Genomic DNA, 19967 nt, shown 5'->3' on the forward strand with positions numbered 1-19967 from the left:
GTGTGTGCATTATCAGGTTTGGTTTCCATAGTGATTAATATACTTGAATGTGGGGTATTGCTCTTGAAAGGATGAGATGCACTTCCAGGAAGCCTTATTTCCTAGAAAGCGCCTCTATGAGTAGAAATTAACATTATAATGAAAGCACAGGCTTTTCCCTAATTTATCAGTGGCATGAATGCAGCTGAATAACTGATCTGCAAGACAGAGTGGCTTAACCCTTCACCCACCAATTGATGCTCCATTGCAAACATGCTCCCTGCCAGTTTTGAACTAATTTCCCCAAGACGGACTCATAGATCAGAAGTTGTAAGTTGTCTAGCTAAGGCACAAACTGCCTAGGGAACCATTTAAAGAGGAGAATATGAGGGCATAAGAAGGATAAAGCACACCTCCTTCCTACCCACCAGCCCCACCTGTGATTGATCACATTCCTCTTACCTTAGGACCAAACTAGAAGTGTGACACACACGAGATCCATCGTAAGATCTCACATGGGTTTTAATTAATTGGTAATTGTGGGCAGCAGGGAGAAGGCAGAAATCAGGCTGGGATCACAGCACCAAGGGAGGGAGATTTTTAACCTTTCCCCCCTGAATTGCTTTCCTGAACTAAAATCCACCCTGAAACTCCTGCTTCCACACTGGATAAGACCTAGTGGCACAGCATAAATATCAGTGCTCCACCTGTGTGGCAAACAGCAACATTGGGAAAGCAGTTTTAATTCATTTAAAATTAAAGCCCCAAGCACCATTCTCCTGTTCTGATCTACAAACACATCTCATGGCTGCTATGAACTCTAAAATGATTTGCCCTATCTGAAGCATTAGTTGCATTCCCAGCAAGTACAGATTTGGGAGCACATGCTTTCCAAGATAATTTCTAGTTCAGTCAATGAGATTTCTGCCCACCACCCAGGAAACCATAAACTTGAGCAGCTCAAGCTCTGTACACACTGTAACTTCAAAGGACATTTGAAGCCTAAAATGTGAAGCTAATGTAGGCTCTGCCAAAAGGCAGGACGACATATCATGACTGCACTTGCATCCTGATTTGGCCAACATAAGAAGCAAGCACCCATCTGAGCACGCATGGGACTACAGTGTTGATATCACACTGGCAGACCATGCTCAGTGATTAATGCAGCCTCCATTCTGCCTCCTGACCTCAGTAATTCACAGGATGAGACTAATTAGAAGCATAATTTTTTTTGAAGGCTTTGGTTGCTGTAATCAGCACTACTGAAGATCTAAGGCACCAAGGGAATTGCTCTCTTGCTATTGCTAGGTAAAATGTTTCAGTATAGACATATTGCTCATCATCAAACAGCCCTTCCAGCATGCAAAATGTTTTACAATTCATCAACAACCAAATGAAGGAGATTGGCTGAAAGTTTATGATTCTCTTGGTCATCTGGCAAACTTCATGCAATTTGAACCTGGGTTTTCTGCTGCTAAGCCCAGTGTGATGTGTGTATTGTACACACTGATCTAATGAGTCATATAAATAATTCCTAGCTAAACTTTAATGAAAAGCAGCCTTCGCCAATCTAGTACCATGCAGGTCTTTTATCTCCCATCAGCCCTGACCAGCATGGGCAATGGTAGAGACTATGAAAGCTGCAGTCCAGAAACATTGGAGGGCACCACCTTAGCAAAGGTTATTGTAAAAGAACATCACTGATTTCTCATTCTTTTCTTGATACCAATGATTGTACCAGGAACTTTCTGCATGCGAGGCCAATGCTCTACCACTGAGCTGTGGCCCATCCCCAAAAAGCAGAACCGGGTGCTAATAGTAATGAGATCTATTCATCTTTTTTTAAAAAAAAAATCAAAATCACAATGTATTTATTTCAATATACTGAAGAGGGAGGTGTGAAAAAGTACAGGAAAAACTTTGTGGCCAAGGTTATGCAAAGGATGCTCATGCTATAGATGAAGATAACACTTTTTTGCTGTATCAAAACTTGGTATGTTAGCAATGCCTCTCCACCAGCTGGCCTCTTGCCACATCCAGTAACAAAGCCACTGGCTTTTATTCTTCCTAGCACTAAAATCTCCATTGTTTGAGAGCCCTGTAGATTGTCATCATCATCACCACAAGTATGGCTTGAGGAGCTCAGCAAGTGAAAACTGAATTATATGCTAGGGATGCGAATTTTGTAAAAGCAAGCCACTGACAAAAGAGGTAGACTCATCATTGCCATGGAAACACTTGGATTTTTTCTTTTTTCGTAAAGCAACCTTGTTCTACTTAAAGACTTTTTGCCTACATTACAAAACATATCTACTGTGAATGTTCCAGACTGAATGAGTCACTGGAAATTATTATATTCCTGAGACACCCAGGAGGTAACTTCTATAAATTTATAGTATCAATGATATAAATCTCCTAACTGTACAGTGATCAAGTTTTTCATGGACTGATCCATTTCCCAACCCAGTTATCTACCCTGAGAAGAAGGCTCTTGTAGAGAAGAAATATCATTAATGTTGAAAGCATATGCTTCGGATAGACCAGCTAGGGAACTTTTGGGTTTAGCTGAAGCCCCATACTCCAGAGTCTCTCTGCCAATGAAAATATACCAGCATAATGTTAGGGCTACACACTGGAACACTAGGCTAGCATACACCTACCACTGGTACAACTCTGCCAGCCATTAGTCCAAGAGAGGGTAATGACAGTGGCATGACAGGAGGGATGGGATTGCAATGTAAGCCTTATATCATTGTAAAACACTGCCTATTCTTGTGAGGTGAGCCTTCAGCATCCAGTCCTCTCCCCCATATATATTCTGAAGGATCTAACCTCCCCCACTTCTCCTCTTTATACAGTTTCATTAAGCCCAGCTCATCGCAGACACCTGCCCCTTTCTTTTAATTACCTAACAGCATCAACTTAATTACATAAAGCAATACAACTTGTTTTTTTAAAAAATAATAATATTTATTAGTAGTTTCAGAATTATAGTAAATAAAGAAAAAACAAAAAACAACACAACAGTACATAAAAAAGAAAAAAAACGCAAAAACCAATACAACAGTACAGCAAAAATATAAAAAAGAAAAAAGGAAGACAAAAAGAAAAGAAAAAAAACACAAATCCCAAATTACATATCTATAACTTCCATTTGCTTGTTTCCTTGACCTCCTCACACCTCCCTTCTTGCATTCTAGTTCAATTAGTTATTTCAGCAAATTCTTTCCATCTTTCTCAATTTTTGTTACAAAATTTATCTTAACAATTTAACCTAATAATTAGCTCGACAAATCCTTTCCATCTTTCCCCATATTCTGTTATTCAAATTACCTTAGTTTATTTAACCTTATCTTACCCTAAAATACCTTAAAGCTTAAATCTTAGTTTTCAAATATACATAACTCCTGATATAATTTCTGCTAGAGTCATATAGTTTCATTCCAACATTTTCCCTAATATTCATTAATTTTAAGCTAATTCCCTAAATAGAAAGTTTTTATTTGTAATTTTTTTCCAATCTTCATCCAACGTCTCTTCTTCCTGGTCTCGGATCGTGTCAGTCCTTACTGTCTATTCCATCTAGTCCATCAACCTGGAAGCCTTATGTCCGAGGCCCTTAAGTCTCTTCCATGTCCCTTCTGCAGTTCTTCTTCTTCTTGTTTATACTTGCCCTTTTCCTTGTCTTTTGTTGGTCTCTTTCTTAATTTCTTTCCTTTCTCATTGAGGAGTAGGTCTCTGGGGGATTCCAACCCAAAATTATCTCCATCTCTCTTCATCAAACCCGCCCATTCCCCACAGTCCCACTCCCCACAGTCATAGATATAATCCAAAAAGTATTTAAAAGCATATTTCCAGGTCTCTCCAAAGTTAGGAACCTCCTCAGCTCTAAACTCCCCCTGGCCCACTCCAACTTCAATCTTCAATGACAGCGGCTTATGCTCCTGTAGGGCCTCGGGTCTCTCCATTTGTATTATTTGAGGTGCAACCGCATCCTTCTCCATTATCTTCTGCACTTGCCCAGACAGTACAGGTTCATGAGTTGGTCCCTGAATTATTTCTGTATCAATGTTCCCTGTTTGTCCACAGTTGTTAACCACAACAGTCATCAAATCCATTTTCTCATTCATCAAATCCATCTTCTCGTGCATCTGTTCCAGCAAAGCACTTGTCTTGCATAGAGCAAGCACCCAGTCTTCCTCCCAGCTCATCTTTAGTCAAGGTCAGAAGAGACTGGTCCCACGATCTTAATCTCACAGCTGTTGAGTCCTCAAGTATACTGCAGCAACAATTTAACAAGCTCCCTCTAGAGGAGACAATTTCTATTTGTATCCATTTTTTTTTTTAAGGCAAGTCCAACAAAGGAAAATTACTTTCATTTTTCAGATATTTTCCATATATTTTGTTTCTTTAGAATGCAAAAGGCAACAGTGGAATCAGTTTGTTTCTCTTCTTTAGCTATCTGTCAAAGTATTCCATTCACAGTCGATGAACCTCTCCAACAATTTCTGTCTGTGACACCCCATTCCCAGGTTAGAGACGGTGGAAACTTATCCTTCTTCACTCCCTCTCCTGTTAGGGTTGAACAAAGTCCCCCCCCCCTTCTCCTGCTTCCAAGGGGGTTTCAGTAATTCTGAATGAAGGAAATTTAGACTTTTTTTAACAGCTTTCCAGGCTTTAGCTTACAAAGTTTTTGCTTTAGTCTATATACAAAAAGTGGAAGGCAGACTTCCTGTTTTGAACCTTCCCGCTTCGATGCCAAATTGAGATATTTCTTAATCCAATTTTCCGTTTCTACTCACGGGTACTTGTTTTAGATCCAATTGTCCCCAGGAAAAAGTCAGCGCTCTCCGGCAATGGCTGTGCGGCTTCACTCCGTGAAAATAGCAATCAGTTCGCAGCACCGCACCACTCACCCCGCTTCGCTCCGGCGCCCCAAAATGGGGTTCCCGGTGAGTAGGGGGGGCGCTCCTGGTGCCCTGCCGAACCCCACGTTCCCAGGCTTCCTCCGCCTGGGATTTCTAGCGGGTCCCCACCTTCGCCGCGGTGGGAAGACCCAGTTTCCACGGAGCCCGTTCCTCCAGTCCATTCACCGATGGCGCTGACCCGGAAGTCCTCTCCAATACAACTTGGTCTTTTGTCAGCTTCTGTCTCAGCACCAGGTGTCCTTTGCCTGGAATCAGAAGATGTTGCCTCTAGCTGTTTTTGCTGGTTTCAGTCTCAATATAAGAGGTGGTCATGGCTCCAGCTTCAGACAATGGCCAGACTATTCACATCCTACAGTTGGGGGACTAATCTCCTTCCTGTAGTTTCTAACTTTTCCTTGGCTGCATGTGCTCTTTTTGTACAGCGACAGAGGCTGGTGGGGACAATTGACAACTGGTTGCTGTCATACCAAGCCAATTGCAGCTAAGGGGCACTAATTGATAGCTGATTCAGGACTTTAAATTGTGCTCTTATGTCAAATGTCCTTTTCTGCGTATACTGTAATGTTTTACTGTTGCTATGGCCATTGGCTAATGTGAATAAAGTTTTAACTTAAGCCAATTGCAGCCAAACCATGTTTACATCTGAGCAGGGCAGCCATGGCATGGAATAGGTACAAGCCTCAACCATCCTTGACCTCCCACAGCTATAGCCGACCCTTCCTTAAACTCTTCTCCTGGTCCCTACACCAACTAAACCTCTCCCATTGTGGGGAGTAGAAATTCCTGCCCTTCCACTCCCCCACAGCAAAGCATTAACAATGTGCTAAGTCACAGCACACCACCAGCAGTATATAAACCAGGGGCAGAGAGAACATAATTCAGTTGGTAAGGCATATGGCATGGGGCTATCTGGCCTCATGTACACACTTAGAGCACATGAAGGGGAGCTTTGGAGAAGTATACTATGGACCAAGGACTCTTTGCACAAACTTTATGTATAGTAATTTGAAATAGGGCCTTCTCTGTAGTGGTGCCTGACCCATGGAATTTCCTCTACTGTGCCCCCCCCCATGTATGTTTGGTGCTGTTACTGTTTACTTCTGGTGTCAATTAAAAACATACCTGTTTCTCCAGGCTTTTGTTGTGCACTGCTCTGAGGCACGAGTGGCACTTTAGTTGCTGTCAGTTTGCTGTATTATTGTTTTACTGTTCCATTTTAAACTGTTTTAATGACTACTGGTTTTATTTAAGTTTTTTTTTTCCTTTTTCTGGAATCATGGAGCGATGAAGGCCTAGATTCAAACTTCACGCACATATAATTAAGTAAATAAATCAGTTTTGTCAAGAATATTGTTTAAGAAGTTGCAAGAGACAGAGAAGATTCTAATTCCGAATTACTTTGCTGTTCAAAGTTCTAAAAAGACAACGCTAGCTGGCATCTACACTGGACTTTCCGGATCGAGAGCTTTCATTTTGAAGGCTTGTTCCTAGCCTTTTCAGAAGCAAAAGAAAATCTTCCAAATGTAAAGAGGCTTGTCTGAGTTAATCAGTATGTTTGGGTTAATATGGGTCACTTAACCCATATCATGCTTGGCTGGACTTTTATTCTGAATTAAAAGTAGCTTTTAGGTTAAACTAAGCTTTCTTCCCAGCCCAAGATACAGGGAGTAGCAATGAAGAGAAGATGAAGAATAGTCCTGTCCTAAAGCTTAAAGTGTAAATGAGCTATAAAGTCGTACCTTGGTTTTCATACAGCTTAGTTCACAAACAACTCAGAACTTGAATGTCACAAACCCGGAAGTAGGTGTTCCGGTTTGCAAACTTTACCTCAGAAGCTAAACGTCCGGCACAGCTTCCAATTGGCTGCAGGATGCTCCTGCAGCCAATCGGAAGCCGTGCTTTGGTTTCCAAACGTTTTGGAAGTAGAACAGACCTCGGAACACATTCTGTTTGAAAACCAAGGTACGACTGTAGTACACATTTCAAAATTAAGAGGCAGATTTATAGGTACCAAGCAACTAAGTGCCTCTTATATTTGATTATCAAATGGGGGGAAGGTTCCTGGCTGCCTTGTTTTACAATTTTAGAAGGCATTTGTCATCTGTCAGACAGGTTTGTACCTGCATAGAGTTGATGAAAGAAATCCTTTAGTAGCCTTATACATCTGGTATATCAATTATGAAATAAATAGTGTTTGTTAAAAGCACTGTTGACTTGCAAGAATGTAGCATTTCAACTTAGAGAACCAACCTACAGAATCTATTTACCTAGTGCAAAAAATATCCCATTATCTTGAATTGTTTAGATAATAAACATTATTTGCCTAAAATGTTTAAGATATTCTGGTTTGTCCCCGGGGGAGATTTCCTAGTGCCTACTATGGAGCTGATGAACTCCCAACAGTAAATTCAATTAAATATTCTCAGCTGCTGAGTGAATTTGTGGTGTACATCATAGAATACTAATTGTATTCTGCTCTGCTGGAGTGGTTAATTTAGGAAGCCCGAATCCAGAAATTATGATATACCGAGGCACAAAAGTGCAAAGTACAAACTAACAAACTAATAAATTTCTAGCTAAGTAGCTCTCATGACAGAGCACTGCATGTCCTAGACATCTTGATGCATTATATGTTTGCCTCAGGTCTGCACTACGTTTGTTCATCACTGGCAGAACTGCGTCTTTACTTTGGACTGGTTTAAGTACAACTAGAAGCTAAGATTCAAAGATTCTGAAGTAGGCCCATGTTCCTATTCACATTTTTGAGAGATGGAGATAGGCAGTTGTGGAAGGGAAATGTAGGATTTTTTCAGAGCAGAAGTGATTACATCATCTGCCAAATAGCAAACCCTCTTTGCTCTGGTATGTAAATGAGAGGATAATGAGACTTTCAAGTTCATTTATGATTGACTAGCATAGAGAAAGTTAGAGAATGATAATAGGCCGAATACTTCTTTCCTTTTCTTTGATGAAGTTGTCATTGAAGTTCTACACGATATTGATCCAGAGCAGATTCCAGCATATAGTTAGCAGAGTAAAAACTTTAACACGTTGCAGGATTCCCAAAAAATAGACCAGAGGCAATTAATATTTAATCCAGCAGAGTTTTACTGCTACTGAAGACAATTGAGCATAATGGTCACAAATCCAATACATTCAGGATTGGCACTGTCCATAAGAAATCCAGTTGCAGCAGACTTAAATTTACAATAACTTTCAATAAGTCTAAACCTTAACACTATACAGTGGGCCCTTGGGTTATGTTACCTTCAGGTAACGTAACTTTCGGGTTGCAGACACGACAGACCCAGAAGTGGGTTTGCCACTTGCACACACGCAGAAGTGCTCTGTGCACCTCCTGTTACAAAGATTTCGGAATACGACCAGGCCTCCAGAATGAATCCCGTTCATAACCGGAGGTACCACTGTACAGTATAAGAACACCACACCAGAAGGAAGAGAGATAGACAGAAAAAGTGAAACCCTGGTTCCTTCTGGCCTTACTTTTAAAATCAGCATGCCCTTGACTGAAAGAGATAAGAGAAGAAGTTTAAGCCAGCTGTACTCAGTTTCTGCTTGTTTCTTTCACACAGAGAAGCTTCCAAAACCCTCTTGAATTAATTTGAATAAAGATCTCTATACATCAGATCAATACTTTCTGCAATAAGACATGCAAACTGACAGAAGTTTTTATCTCACAGGTGTGCCAACTCTAGAGGGCCAAGGTGTCTTTGGCCCCCTCAATATTTGTTTGAAGGGAGGCTGGTCCCCTCAGTGTTGAAGAGGCCTTCTGCGCCTCAGAATCCTCCAGAGAATGCAATATTGTGGTGCACAACCATGGGGACCTGCACACCCTGGCACGAGGTCGCACCAGCCTGTGCAGCGTCAGGAGATGCGGGGACTGGTGCAGCCCAGCAGAAGGGTGTACTGGCTTGTGCAGTGCTGGGAGATGTGTGTGACGTCACACACACACAACGCGCACCAGGCCTCCCTCAATCTTGGGGTCAACCTGGCACCTCTGCCCTATCAAGTCAGCCTAATGGAGTTTACCCCCCAAAAAAACAATGCATAGGATTGCAGTTATGCTGAGAATAATAAATTGGATATTATGCTATGTATTGCTACTCTTCAGTGTATGTGTGTAGATAGGTAGATAGAAATAGATCACTGTGACTGTACAGTGGTACCTCGGGTTACAGATGCTTCAGGTTACAGACTCTGCTAACCCAGAAAGAGTACCTCAGGTTAAGAACTTTTCTTCAGGATGAGAACAGAAATCGCGTGACGGCGGTACAGCGGCAGCGGGAGGCCCCATTAGCTAAAGTGGTGCTTCAGGTTAAGAACAGATCTCCGGAACGAATTAAGCACTTAACCCGAGGTACCACTGTATACATTTTTACACAGCTATGGGCTCTCCTTGTCTACTGTAGTGGCTGCTGGGCATCAGCTGAGGGGGTTGTTCTTATGGGCCATGTTTGGCCTGAAAATTAGAGGAGACTGTTGGTTTCCTCTAATCTCACTTGGGAGAGTGGGGGTAAAGTCATAGCAGTGCTGTGGAAAGCGTCCATGAGTCCAAAAAGTCAAAGTTCAGAGCATGTAATTGCATAGCTGCTTACAATTTTTTGACATGCCAGCAAGCACCTTGATGGGGCTGTCTCACGAGTGTGAAACAGTCTTGGTTACTTAATCTACTGGAATAACTGGAAACACAATGTTCCTTTCAAGGCTAATTTTCTTCTGGTCTCATGAGTAATTATATCCTGTGTTGTTAAACCTTTCTCTGGCGTGCTCATTAATTTTATTTCTAATGATACTTGGTTTGATATTCACAAATTCTAGTAACAGTTCATGAGCAATTCTTTAGCATGAGGAAATATATCACTCAAGCAGAGATGACAGCAATTTTTAGAGTGCTTTGTACAGCTAATCCCATAACAAGCCCATCAAGACAGCAGTTCTTTATTACGGTATTTTTCCCTCATGGTTACAGGGAAGTACAACTTTTGCCTGTGAAAGATTTAGAACTGCCTTTCCACACAGCTACCTGATGCAATGGGGGGAACTGTGCATGAAAAGTGCACAGGAGGGATTGTGTGCGTGTTTTGCTCTCCTATTAAACTGAAGACAATGCATTTTTATTGTTCATTGGACATCATTCATGTCTGTCTCCTTGAGGATGCATTACCTGAGCATTGACTGCAAGGTGTATGGAGGGGGGTTACTTGGGAAAATACAATTCTGGCCTCTCCCAGATTTGGCATCCATGGGGTGGGGCAGACAATGTGGAATGTAGTTGTGTGAGTTTTATTACTGATGAACATTATAATCATTCCTGTGCCAGTGCCTGGCATGCTCTGGTCCATGGGGTCACGAAGAGTTGGACACGACTAAATGACTAAACAACAAATGCCCATGCCATTCTGTAAAGTCTTCTTTGAAATTTATTTGCATATTATTATTTTGTAGCTGTGCAGGTCTGTTGCTATTCTGAATAACATAACCCATATTCTGAGGCGCTCATTCATGTCTATGTGAGAAAAAGAAAAAGTGACAAACATCTGGCTATACCTCCTATCGAATGTTGCAATATTTTAATTTTTTTAAAACTCGTTACTTTTGTGCTTTCGGGAATATTCATCCAAGGTGGAATCTACACATGTTAAAAACATTGTGAAATTGCTTTTTTAAAAATAGTTTTGAAAAATGCATTGAATTTGCTATAGCTCACAGTCACCATCTAGCGTCACAATTGTATGTTGCACTTTACAACACATTCAAAATGTTATATTTGCAGCTGTATAATTGAGTCCTAACTCTGTTTTTAAATGAGGGGTGGACCAAGCACTGACTATTCTCTGTGCTGCAGCTATCTTCCTAGTCAATGTATCGAGGTTGGGATTTTCAGCCTGAGAGCCACATTCCTTTCTGGGCAACCTTCAAAGGGCCACATACAGTGAGATGAGTGGAGCCAGTATCATTGAAGTTCTACACGATATTGATCCAGAGCAGATTCCAGCATATAGTGAGCAGAGTAAAAACTTAAATACGTTGCAGGATTCCCAAAAAATAGACCAGAGGCAATTAATATTTCATCCAGCAGAGATTTACTGCTACTGAAGGCAAATGAGCATCATGGTCACAAATCCAATGCATTCAGGATTGGCACTGTCCATAAGAAATCCAGTGGCAGCAGACTTAACTTAAGCTTAAAGGTAAAGGGACCCCTGACCATTAGGTCCAGTTGTGACCGACTCTGGGCTTGCGGCGCTCATCTCGCTTTATTGGCCGAGGGAGCCGGCATACAGCTTCCGGGTCATGTGGCCAGCATGACTAAGCCGCTTCTGGCAAACCAGAGCAGCGCACGTAAACGCCGTTTACCTTCCCGCCGGAGCGGTACCTATTTATCTACTTGCACTTTGACGTGCTTTCGAACTGCTAGGTTGGCAGGAGCAGGGACCAAGCAACAGGAGCTCACCCTGTCGGGGGGATTTGAAACGCCAACCTTCTGATTGGCAAGCCCTAGGCTCTGTGGTTTAACCCACGACGCCACCCACCTCCCTAACTTAAGCTTACAATAACTTATAATAAGTCTAAACCTTAACACTATATATAGAACACCACACTAGAAGGAAGAGAGATATAAAGAGAAAGTGAAACCCAGGCTCCTTCTGGCCTTATTTTTATAGTAAGCATGACCTTGACAGAAGAAATAAGAGAGCCAGTTTAAGCCAACTGTACTCATGCTTCTCTGAAGGAATAACCCAAACACCATGAACCTTCTGCTTGTTTCTTTCACACAGAGAAGCTTCCAGAACCCTCTTGAATTAATTAGAATAGGAAAGATCTCAACCCATCAGATCAATACTTTCTGCACTAAGAAATGCAAACTGACAGCCAGAGGCAAAAGTAAGTGTAAATTATACCTTTCTGCAGTAGAGTAGTTTCTCCAGATGTTCCCACATCCCATCTAGACCAGTGTTTCCCAAACTTGGGTCTCCAGCTGTTTTTGGACTACAACTCCCATCATCTTTAGATAGCAGGATGAGTGATCAGGGATCATGGAAACTGTAGTCCAAAAATGGCTGGAGACTCAAGTTTGGCATAAACACTGAAGAGTTTCAAGGACACATTCCAGGCAAGCAGCACCAGTCAGGTGTGTGGCCTTGGGAGAGGTGTTGTACTATGGAGAGAGGTCCAAGGGTCAGACCAAGGGGCTTCAAGGGTTGCATTCAGCCTGGTTCCCTGTTACAACATTACATGGTAATGAGATACTGTGCTGTTTGCACAGGATTGGGCCTTGCAAAAGTCTCAAGGATGTGATGAGGCACAGTTTTTATACTGAAAGGATCTGAAGAGCACTATGGAATTCCCATTGCTGGCCACATAGCACAGATTGCTGCCTTGCAGGGAATGTGTGTGCAGGGGTGGGCAACCTCAAGCTCAGGAGCCAAATGCAGCCCTCCAAGCTAACTAAAATTATTTAATCAGTTGACAACCCTACTTCTTTGCCAACTGTGTGTGCATGTGAAGGTTGTTAACAGACATGGAACTTTACATTTGATCCAAAGAATGTGTTTAGTCATTTTCAGTGACTTACTTAAACGTAACCACCAGAAGAAGAAGAAGAAGAAGAAGAAGAAGAAGAAGAAGAAGAAGAAGAAGACGATGACTTCGTGAACAATACCAGAAATCGTTAGAAATATGCCCCTCACGATATGCATATCTGAAGAATCCTCAAGGGAACAACAAAAAGTTCACTTCTGGGGCAGAGAGAAATATTGGCAAATATTGCCCTCTGGTGTCCAAGTGAAATAGTTACTTTCCCTTAAGGCAAATTTTATTTTTTTATTTTACAGTACAGTACTTAACAATGAAGAGTGATAACAAATATTTTATAAACAATCTCAAAGCAGGGTATGCAACACCTAAAATAAAACACCAAAATATATTATTCACAACATCAACAACCAGTAAAACAGCAAGCCCCACCAGGTTGTGTGATGACTAAAATACAGTATATCATCATAATGGGCCATCTTCCATCTTTTACAGGCTTTTGATAGGGGTTGCTCTGAAGTAAGACCTAGCCAGCAGCTCAGCCTTGACCAAATACCTTTAATAACTCATAATATTCAAGTGATTGCCTCCCTGGGAACTAAGATGGCCCAAGAAGGCCAGGTGATGGTCAGAGGACATTTTCCTGTATTGACATAGCTATATTTCTGATTGTTTTAAGCACTGAGTATTTCAGATTTTGGTTTTAACGTGGTGGTTTTTTAGATTCTGTTGCCACGCTGTGCTCTGTATAAGGGCAGGATATAAGATTATTACAGTGGTACCTTGGGTTAAGTACTTAATTAATTCCGGAGGTCCGTTCTTAACCTGAAACTGTTCTTAACCTGAAGCACCACTTTAGCTAATGGGGCCTCCTGCTGCTGCCGCGCTGCTGGAGCACGATTTCTGTTCTCATCCTGAAGCAAAGTTCTTAACCTGAGGTACTACTTCTGGGTTAGCGGAGTCTGTAACCTGAAGCATATGTAACCCGAGGTACCACTGTATATTATCCCTCCTCAGAAGAGAGAGAGGGCAAGCTAGATCTCTGAAAAGAAACAAGACGCAGAACTGCAGTGTGCACTCAATGTGTATCTTTTTAAAGAAGCACAATTATTAGGAAATTTCAAAAAGCGTCCAAGCAGCTACCTTCCAAAGGAAGCCAAACCCAGGACTGGAGTGCATCCCTGGAAGTTCTTGCTTCTTAGAACAGTGATGAGGGGTGGATGTAAGACTTTAGTCTGCTCACTGGAGGCAGAATCCCTTGCTTTTGTTAGCTCTATGTAGCTGAGACTGGTACAGGAGCCCTGAGAGAACAGAATGTTGGTGACTCAAGTAGACAGAAGAGAGCTAGGTCAGATTTCCCTTCTGTGTTTCCCACTGGCCTGCCCTTCCCCAGATTCCCCTGAATTGCCTCCTCCTTCTACAGTGGTACCTTGGTTCTCAAACTTAATCCATTCCAGAAATCCGTTCCAAAACCAAAGCGTTCCAAAACCAAGGCACACTTTTCCACAGAAAGTAATGCAAAACGGATTAATCCGTTCCAGACTTTTAAAAACAACCCCTAAAACAGTGGTTTAACATGAATTTTACTATTTAACGAGACCATTGATCCATAAAATGAAAGCAATAATCAATGTACCTGTACTATAATATAAATAAGACAGTATTGTAGATGATAAAAATTAAAATTATTATTTTTTCTTACCTGTCCCTCTTGAGACCCTCGGCACATGTACATTTTATTTTTTTCTCCATAACCATTGATCAGATCTCTTTGAAATTTTACACAGAGCTCAATAAGAGGATGAGGATTTCAAGAAAAAATACACCAGCACTCAAAAGATTTTATAAATGCCTTAAAAAAATATATACCGGTAAATGTACTTTTTTTGGTGGAAAACCTCAATTTTCAGCATATGAGTATGATGGAACCCAAAGTTTTTGATGTTGAAAATTATTGCAAAGAAATGCTCTTTCTCGACAAAGAATAAAATTTATGGTTTTTTTATTCCTTCTAATGAAAATTTTACGTTTTTTTGGCATCGTGGGGAAAAAATGGCTACTGGGTATAACTTTCCTACAATCCATAGCTGTAATAGAAAAAATTAATGAAACAAATTTCTTCATCATAAAAATTAACATAATATTGGTTATTATAAGTTTTTTCCACGAAAGTGCACACTTGTTTTAATTTGAGAGTATTTGAATTTGAAGTTATGAAAACTGGCAATCGGGAAATCAATTTTAAAAAAAATGGTCAGAAACTTTAAATGCTGGCAAATAAGGTAATAAGACCTAGCAAGAAAAAGATTAAAAGAATTTAAAATTATGCATTATATTCAATTATGCAACATTACATGATCCCCAATTTGTTTTTCAGGATATTGTTGCATACATAGACATGTCTGTCTTACAGAAGAAAGAAAAAAGAATGATTTTTGCGTGCCATCTTGAAATAACGGATGCATGGAGACTTTTTAACATTTATGTTAAATACATTGAGGCATAATTCACAATGAGGCAGTTTTATGACAGCAGATACATTAATAACAATAAGGACAACAAGTAAACTAAAGTACAAAATTAAAGTACAAAATTTCCATAACAGATTGTGCTGTTATCACAGTTGATTACCTTACAAGTTCAATGCTCCTCAGTTTCTTTGCTGCAGCCTCAGTATCACCTGTAGTTTTCCATTTTTTCTTCCATCAACGCCATACACTTGTCGGGAAAGAAGTATCTTCTGCCAGTGATTGTCTGTGGGGGTTATACAATACCAAGCATATGATGAAATTGTAATGCTTAAGAATTGTCATGGCTAGGCCAGCAGAATGAAGGTGAAGGTCACTTTGGGTGAAGAAATTTTACAAAAGCATCTCCCTCGTATTGATTAATCTCCGATATCATTCCAAAGTACCACAAATGATCATACTTACAAGCGATAGAACATCCAGGATACAGATCATCAGCATTCACAGGAAGTTTGGGGAACCTCCTCAGGTTAAGAGGGAGGGTTCTTTATCAATGCTCATTCTTCTTGCTTCAGTTGTGCCTGTAGAATTGAGTGGTTTAAAGTTGTGGAAACTGTGAGTTCCAGGAACTGTCCGCATGTCTCTGAAACAAGTTTCGAGGGAAGAGCGGATTATGTCTATGTCTTCCCTTGCACTATAATGGAATTTGACCTTTTCCATTTTTTTGTCACAGAAATCCAAAAATGTTTTTGGAATAGTACTCTGCTTGTCAAGGGGTATCTGAAGACTCTCTTTTCTAGCTAGACATTTTGTAGTTCCACCAATATCGTCGCATTCTGAATTGCCAAGACTAGTGGCAAAGAAAGACCACTGTGCATTTATTTGGAAATCTTCCTGATGGTGACAGAGATTTAGGAAGCTGAACTTATTTTTGTACCGTGCTGCACAGCCATCACTAAAGTAGTGTATCTGTTTGATGTGAGGAAAATTATATTTTATATATTTCAAAACTATTTCTTGAGTTTTGTATACCATATTCACATCATGCTTTAAATCATCAGAAACAATGCAATGGGACGAGATCATATTCTCTCCATCAGGACTTTTATAATCCACTACCACAGGATGCAAAGTACAAGAATCATTTGAGGAATCAAATGTTCTATTTTGTCTATTAGGTTATCAATGAACTCATCTAGTGTTGAAGTGGTTTTGATCAAGTGTGTTCGATCTGTGGAAATCCATTGTGAAAATTCAATGGAGTCACTTCCCGATAGCTAAACCGTTTGAGATAGAGGGAAAAAAATTAATGGGGTTTCTTTCAACCATAAGGAAAGGGTGTACACCAAGTTTCATCAAAATCTGAGACAGTGGGTGACATGACCGCGTTGACATGACGTGGAAAGACCCAGAACTTACTTCCGCTTTTGAGGTGTTTAGGAACCAAGGCATTTGAGAACCAAGGCTGCACCCTCCACTTCCTTCCACTAGTAACTGCCTCTTTCTCCTCAGCCACCATGTCCATTTGTGACTATTGCCGATATTAATATTGCATAGCTTGAAGCAACTGGAAGCATAAAAACTGACTCCTTTTGGAATAAAATTTGTCTGACCCATTTGTTCAATTCAAAACTATACTTGCAGAACTTTATTCAAAACAGAACAAAAACATCAGATGCATCCAAATCATTCTACACACTGTTCCATGCACTGCCCCTCGATAATAAGTGGCTGGATATTCAATTTACATTTCCTAAAGTCCACAATGATCTCTTTTGTTTTCTTTAAGTTAAGGAGTAAGTTGATTTTCCTGCACCACTCCCCCAACTGCTCAACTTCCTTCCTATAGGCCGCCTCCCCCTCTCCAGCCGTAATTAAACCAACCACCGTTGTATCATCTGCAAACTTAATGATCTTATTACTGGGGTATTTGGGGGCACAGTCAGCTGTATAGAGCGTATATAAAAGCAGGCTCAACATGCACCCCTGCGGCGTCCCCGTATTCGTGATGAGATCCGCAGAGACGTGGGAACCCAACCTGACCCTTTGGGAACGGTTTGATAGAAAATCTAATATCCACCTGCACAAACATGGTGGAAGTCCCAGGTCTAATAATTTGGGCACCAATCTATGCGGAAGAATAGTATTAAATGCAGAACTAAAGTCTACAAATAACAGTCTCATATAGTTCCCTTGCTTCTCCAAATGAGTCAGGACAGCATGTAAAGCCATTGCCACAGCATCCTCTGTGGATCTCTTTGCCTCGTACGCAAACTGGTAAGGGTCAAGTCCCACTGGCAGACAAGATAAGATGCGCTTCCTCACCAGTTTTTCGAAACATTTCATTATAATGGGTGTCAACGCCACAGGGCAAAAATCATTCAGACTGTCTATCTTTGATGTTTTTGGCAGGGGTATAATGGTAGCGGATTTCAGACAGGGTGGAACAGTGGCTTGGGCCAGAGACTGGTTAAAATAGCCACACAGCTGCTGTCAACGGGCTTCCAATGGTGAATTTCAGCCAGCTTACACACACAAACATCAGCCTGCTTCAGCCCTGCGGCATCCACTGGTTTTCAAATGCAAACTTTGCCAGTGTCTACTCACCAACATCTACCAGCTTCTACCAGGTCCACTGCCAGACGTCAGTAAACTTCCAACTGTGGATTATCAGCTGCCTTTAAGCTGCAGTCCCACTCAGCAAGCAAACTTGCGTTCTCATTGCTCCGCAGTTGGATGATCGCAGCCATCCATTTGCCATTTTGTCTCCAACTGGAAGTAGACTGCCCAACGCTGAATGCCATAGCTGTTGCCCACTATGTTGTCTTCGGGGGGCAGGGAGCTTTTGCCTTGGATTTTCTGTTGGCCCACCTTTATATAGCTACTCAGCTCCCATGTGCTTTTGTGACATCACAAGCAGTCCCCAGCCAATGGCAGCAGTTGAGGAGGAATCATCATAACCTCTCCAGCCCTCAGCAGTTCAACTGCTTGTTTATGATTCAAAAGATGTATGGCCAGGGAATAGCACCCCATAAATCCAGGGGGTAGGATATTTTTCAATGGCTGCGCCCCTTTGTGTCAACATCCCAGGTAACACATGCCAGGGAGTGGGGAGTTAAAAGGGGGAACAGAGTGATGAATGTGATTCTTACTTTGTACAGTGGGCTCCATTCCAGAAATTTCTACACCACCACCTACTGTATCCAGTTACGCAAAAGGCACAATGGCATTTAAGGGAACATCCCAACCAGGCAAAAGCACTCAAGGAGAGGACAAGATGTTCTTAAGGCCTGTGTGTGCCATCTCTTAGATTAGGTGTGTACAGCCTGTAAGCCTCAGCCTAATTTAAAAAATCATCTGCAAGTTCAGACCTCTTGCAAGGACAATCTATCCCCTCGCCAGTAACTTGCTGGGCAGAGTGGGAGAGAGAAAGGGAGAGTAGTGTGGTATCAAGAGTAAAATGGGACTGCAGCTGAAAAAAGACTGCCTACCTGTCTTAGATGGATAAGCTGACGGGAGTTGTCCAAAATTTCTGGAGGGCACTAGGTTGGGGGAGACTGTGCCATACAATGCTGATGTGTATATTATTCTATCTTTGGAAATATGGGCTGACTGCACATTATGCTTCCTACTTATACTCACTTCCGCATGCTCTGTTCCTGGTGATCCTGCAATCTCTTGACTGGTTGTTTAAGGCCGGCCTGATCAAGCGTTGCTTCCTCTGGTTAACCCCGCTGAACCTCCAGTTATTTCCAGACCCTGGGATCGATGGAGGACTGGTTATTCCTCCTGGCAAACTGCCTGGTGCGCGCTGGATAACCAGTCCTTCCTCGCTCCCAGAATCAGGGTAACCAAAAGTCCCTTCGAGCGTGGTCGCCATCTGTTGTAAATAAAAATATGCCCTTTTCCCTTATGGGGTATCCAAGAGCCCATATAGAGTCCTTACATAGGTTCCCTATTGGTAGGAGAAAATAACAGAGGCCAACCAGAGAATATTGAGAAGCAAAGCAGCTAGTAAGCTTGATCTTTATTGATCTGTTGCAACAGGGTGCTCCCCTCACTCGCAGGAAAGGCGGAGGACCCACAAAAATGCTGCGCAAGGGCTTATAAAGACTTTTGAAATTCCCATCCTCTAGATCAAGACCACCCCCAGAAACATTATGCATACATCACAGAAGGGGTGTAACCTAAGACCACCCCTCAGATACATCCCACCTACATCACAGAAATTTAAATGTTGTTTTTCTCTTGTCCTTGTTTATCTCCTGTCTGGCAGGTTACTTGATTGGATTTCCTTGGTAGCCTGGCCATTCTTTTGTAGTGATAAATAGTTCCTGCCATGTCACAGGCTCACACCCTATTCAAACAGAGACATACTCTTAGGACAGGATTTGTGAAAGAAAAGACAATGGGGAGGCTTTTCCAGTTTGACCTTGCAGAGAAAACATTTGCTCAGTTTAGGAATCAAAATGGTTCCAGGTTGGCCTTCCTGTGCTGATCCATGTATGTGCGGTTATGAACATTACCATATATCTAAGACCATAAAATTCCTATCACAGCTAATAACCCTGATCTTTATTAAAGGAACTGTTGCCTACCCTGTAGTCCAGGACCACCCCCAAAAACATCATACGTACATCACAGAAGGAGGTGATCCACAGCAGAAATCTTGCCTGCCAGGATACCTAACAATGGTCACTGATTGCATTACCTGGGTAGTCTGGCCATTCTTTTGTGATGTTTTGTACTCTTGGGTCCTGAATCCAGGTCGCTGCAGGCTCACCCTATTCATATACATATACGCCCTTAAGACAGGATTTGCAAGCAAAAAGACAAGGGGAAGGCTTTCCCCATTTGCCTCCCTTACTGCAGAGGAATATTTGAGATCATTGGGAGAGTCAAAATGGCTTCAGGATTGCTCTCCCATACTATTTCAAACACATGGTTCATATATTTAGATATGTGTGCATTTATGAGTATTTATTCTATATTTGAGACCTTGAAATTCTTATAAGGAGACCGAACCCCTGGTATC

The 19967-nt window shown here is 41.5% G+C and overlaps 1 long non-coding RNA gene across 1 annotated transcript; it reads right to left on the reverse strand.

Moving 5' to 3' along the window:
• Window positions 1–8284: 8284 nt before the first annotated feature.
• On the reverse strand, window positions 8285–16643 carry LOC308477793. The gene is made up of 3 exons (XR_013986705.1): window positions 15398–16643; window positions 15096–15218; window positions 8285–13765 (listed from the first exon to the last, which is right to left on the reverse strand). It is a non-coding gene; the product is annotated as an uncharacterized lncRNA (long non-coding RNA).
• Between the last annotated feature and the right edge of the window lie 3324 nt (window positions 16644–19967).

The sequence above is a fragment of the Podarcis pityusensis genome, assembly GCF_964106645.2.
Source record: "Podarcis pityusensis genome assembly, chromosome: 5".
NCBI classification, from domain to species: domain Eukaryota; kingdom Metazoa; phylum Chordata; class Lepidosauria; order Squamata; family Lacertidae; genus Podarcis; species Podarcis pityusensis.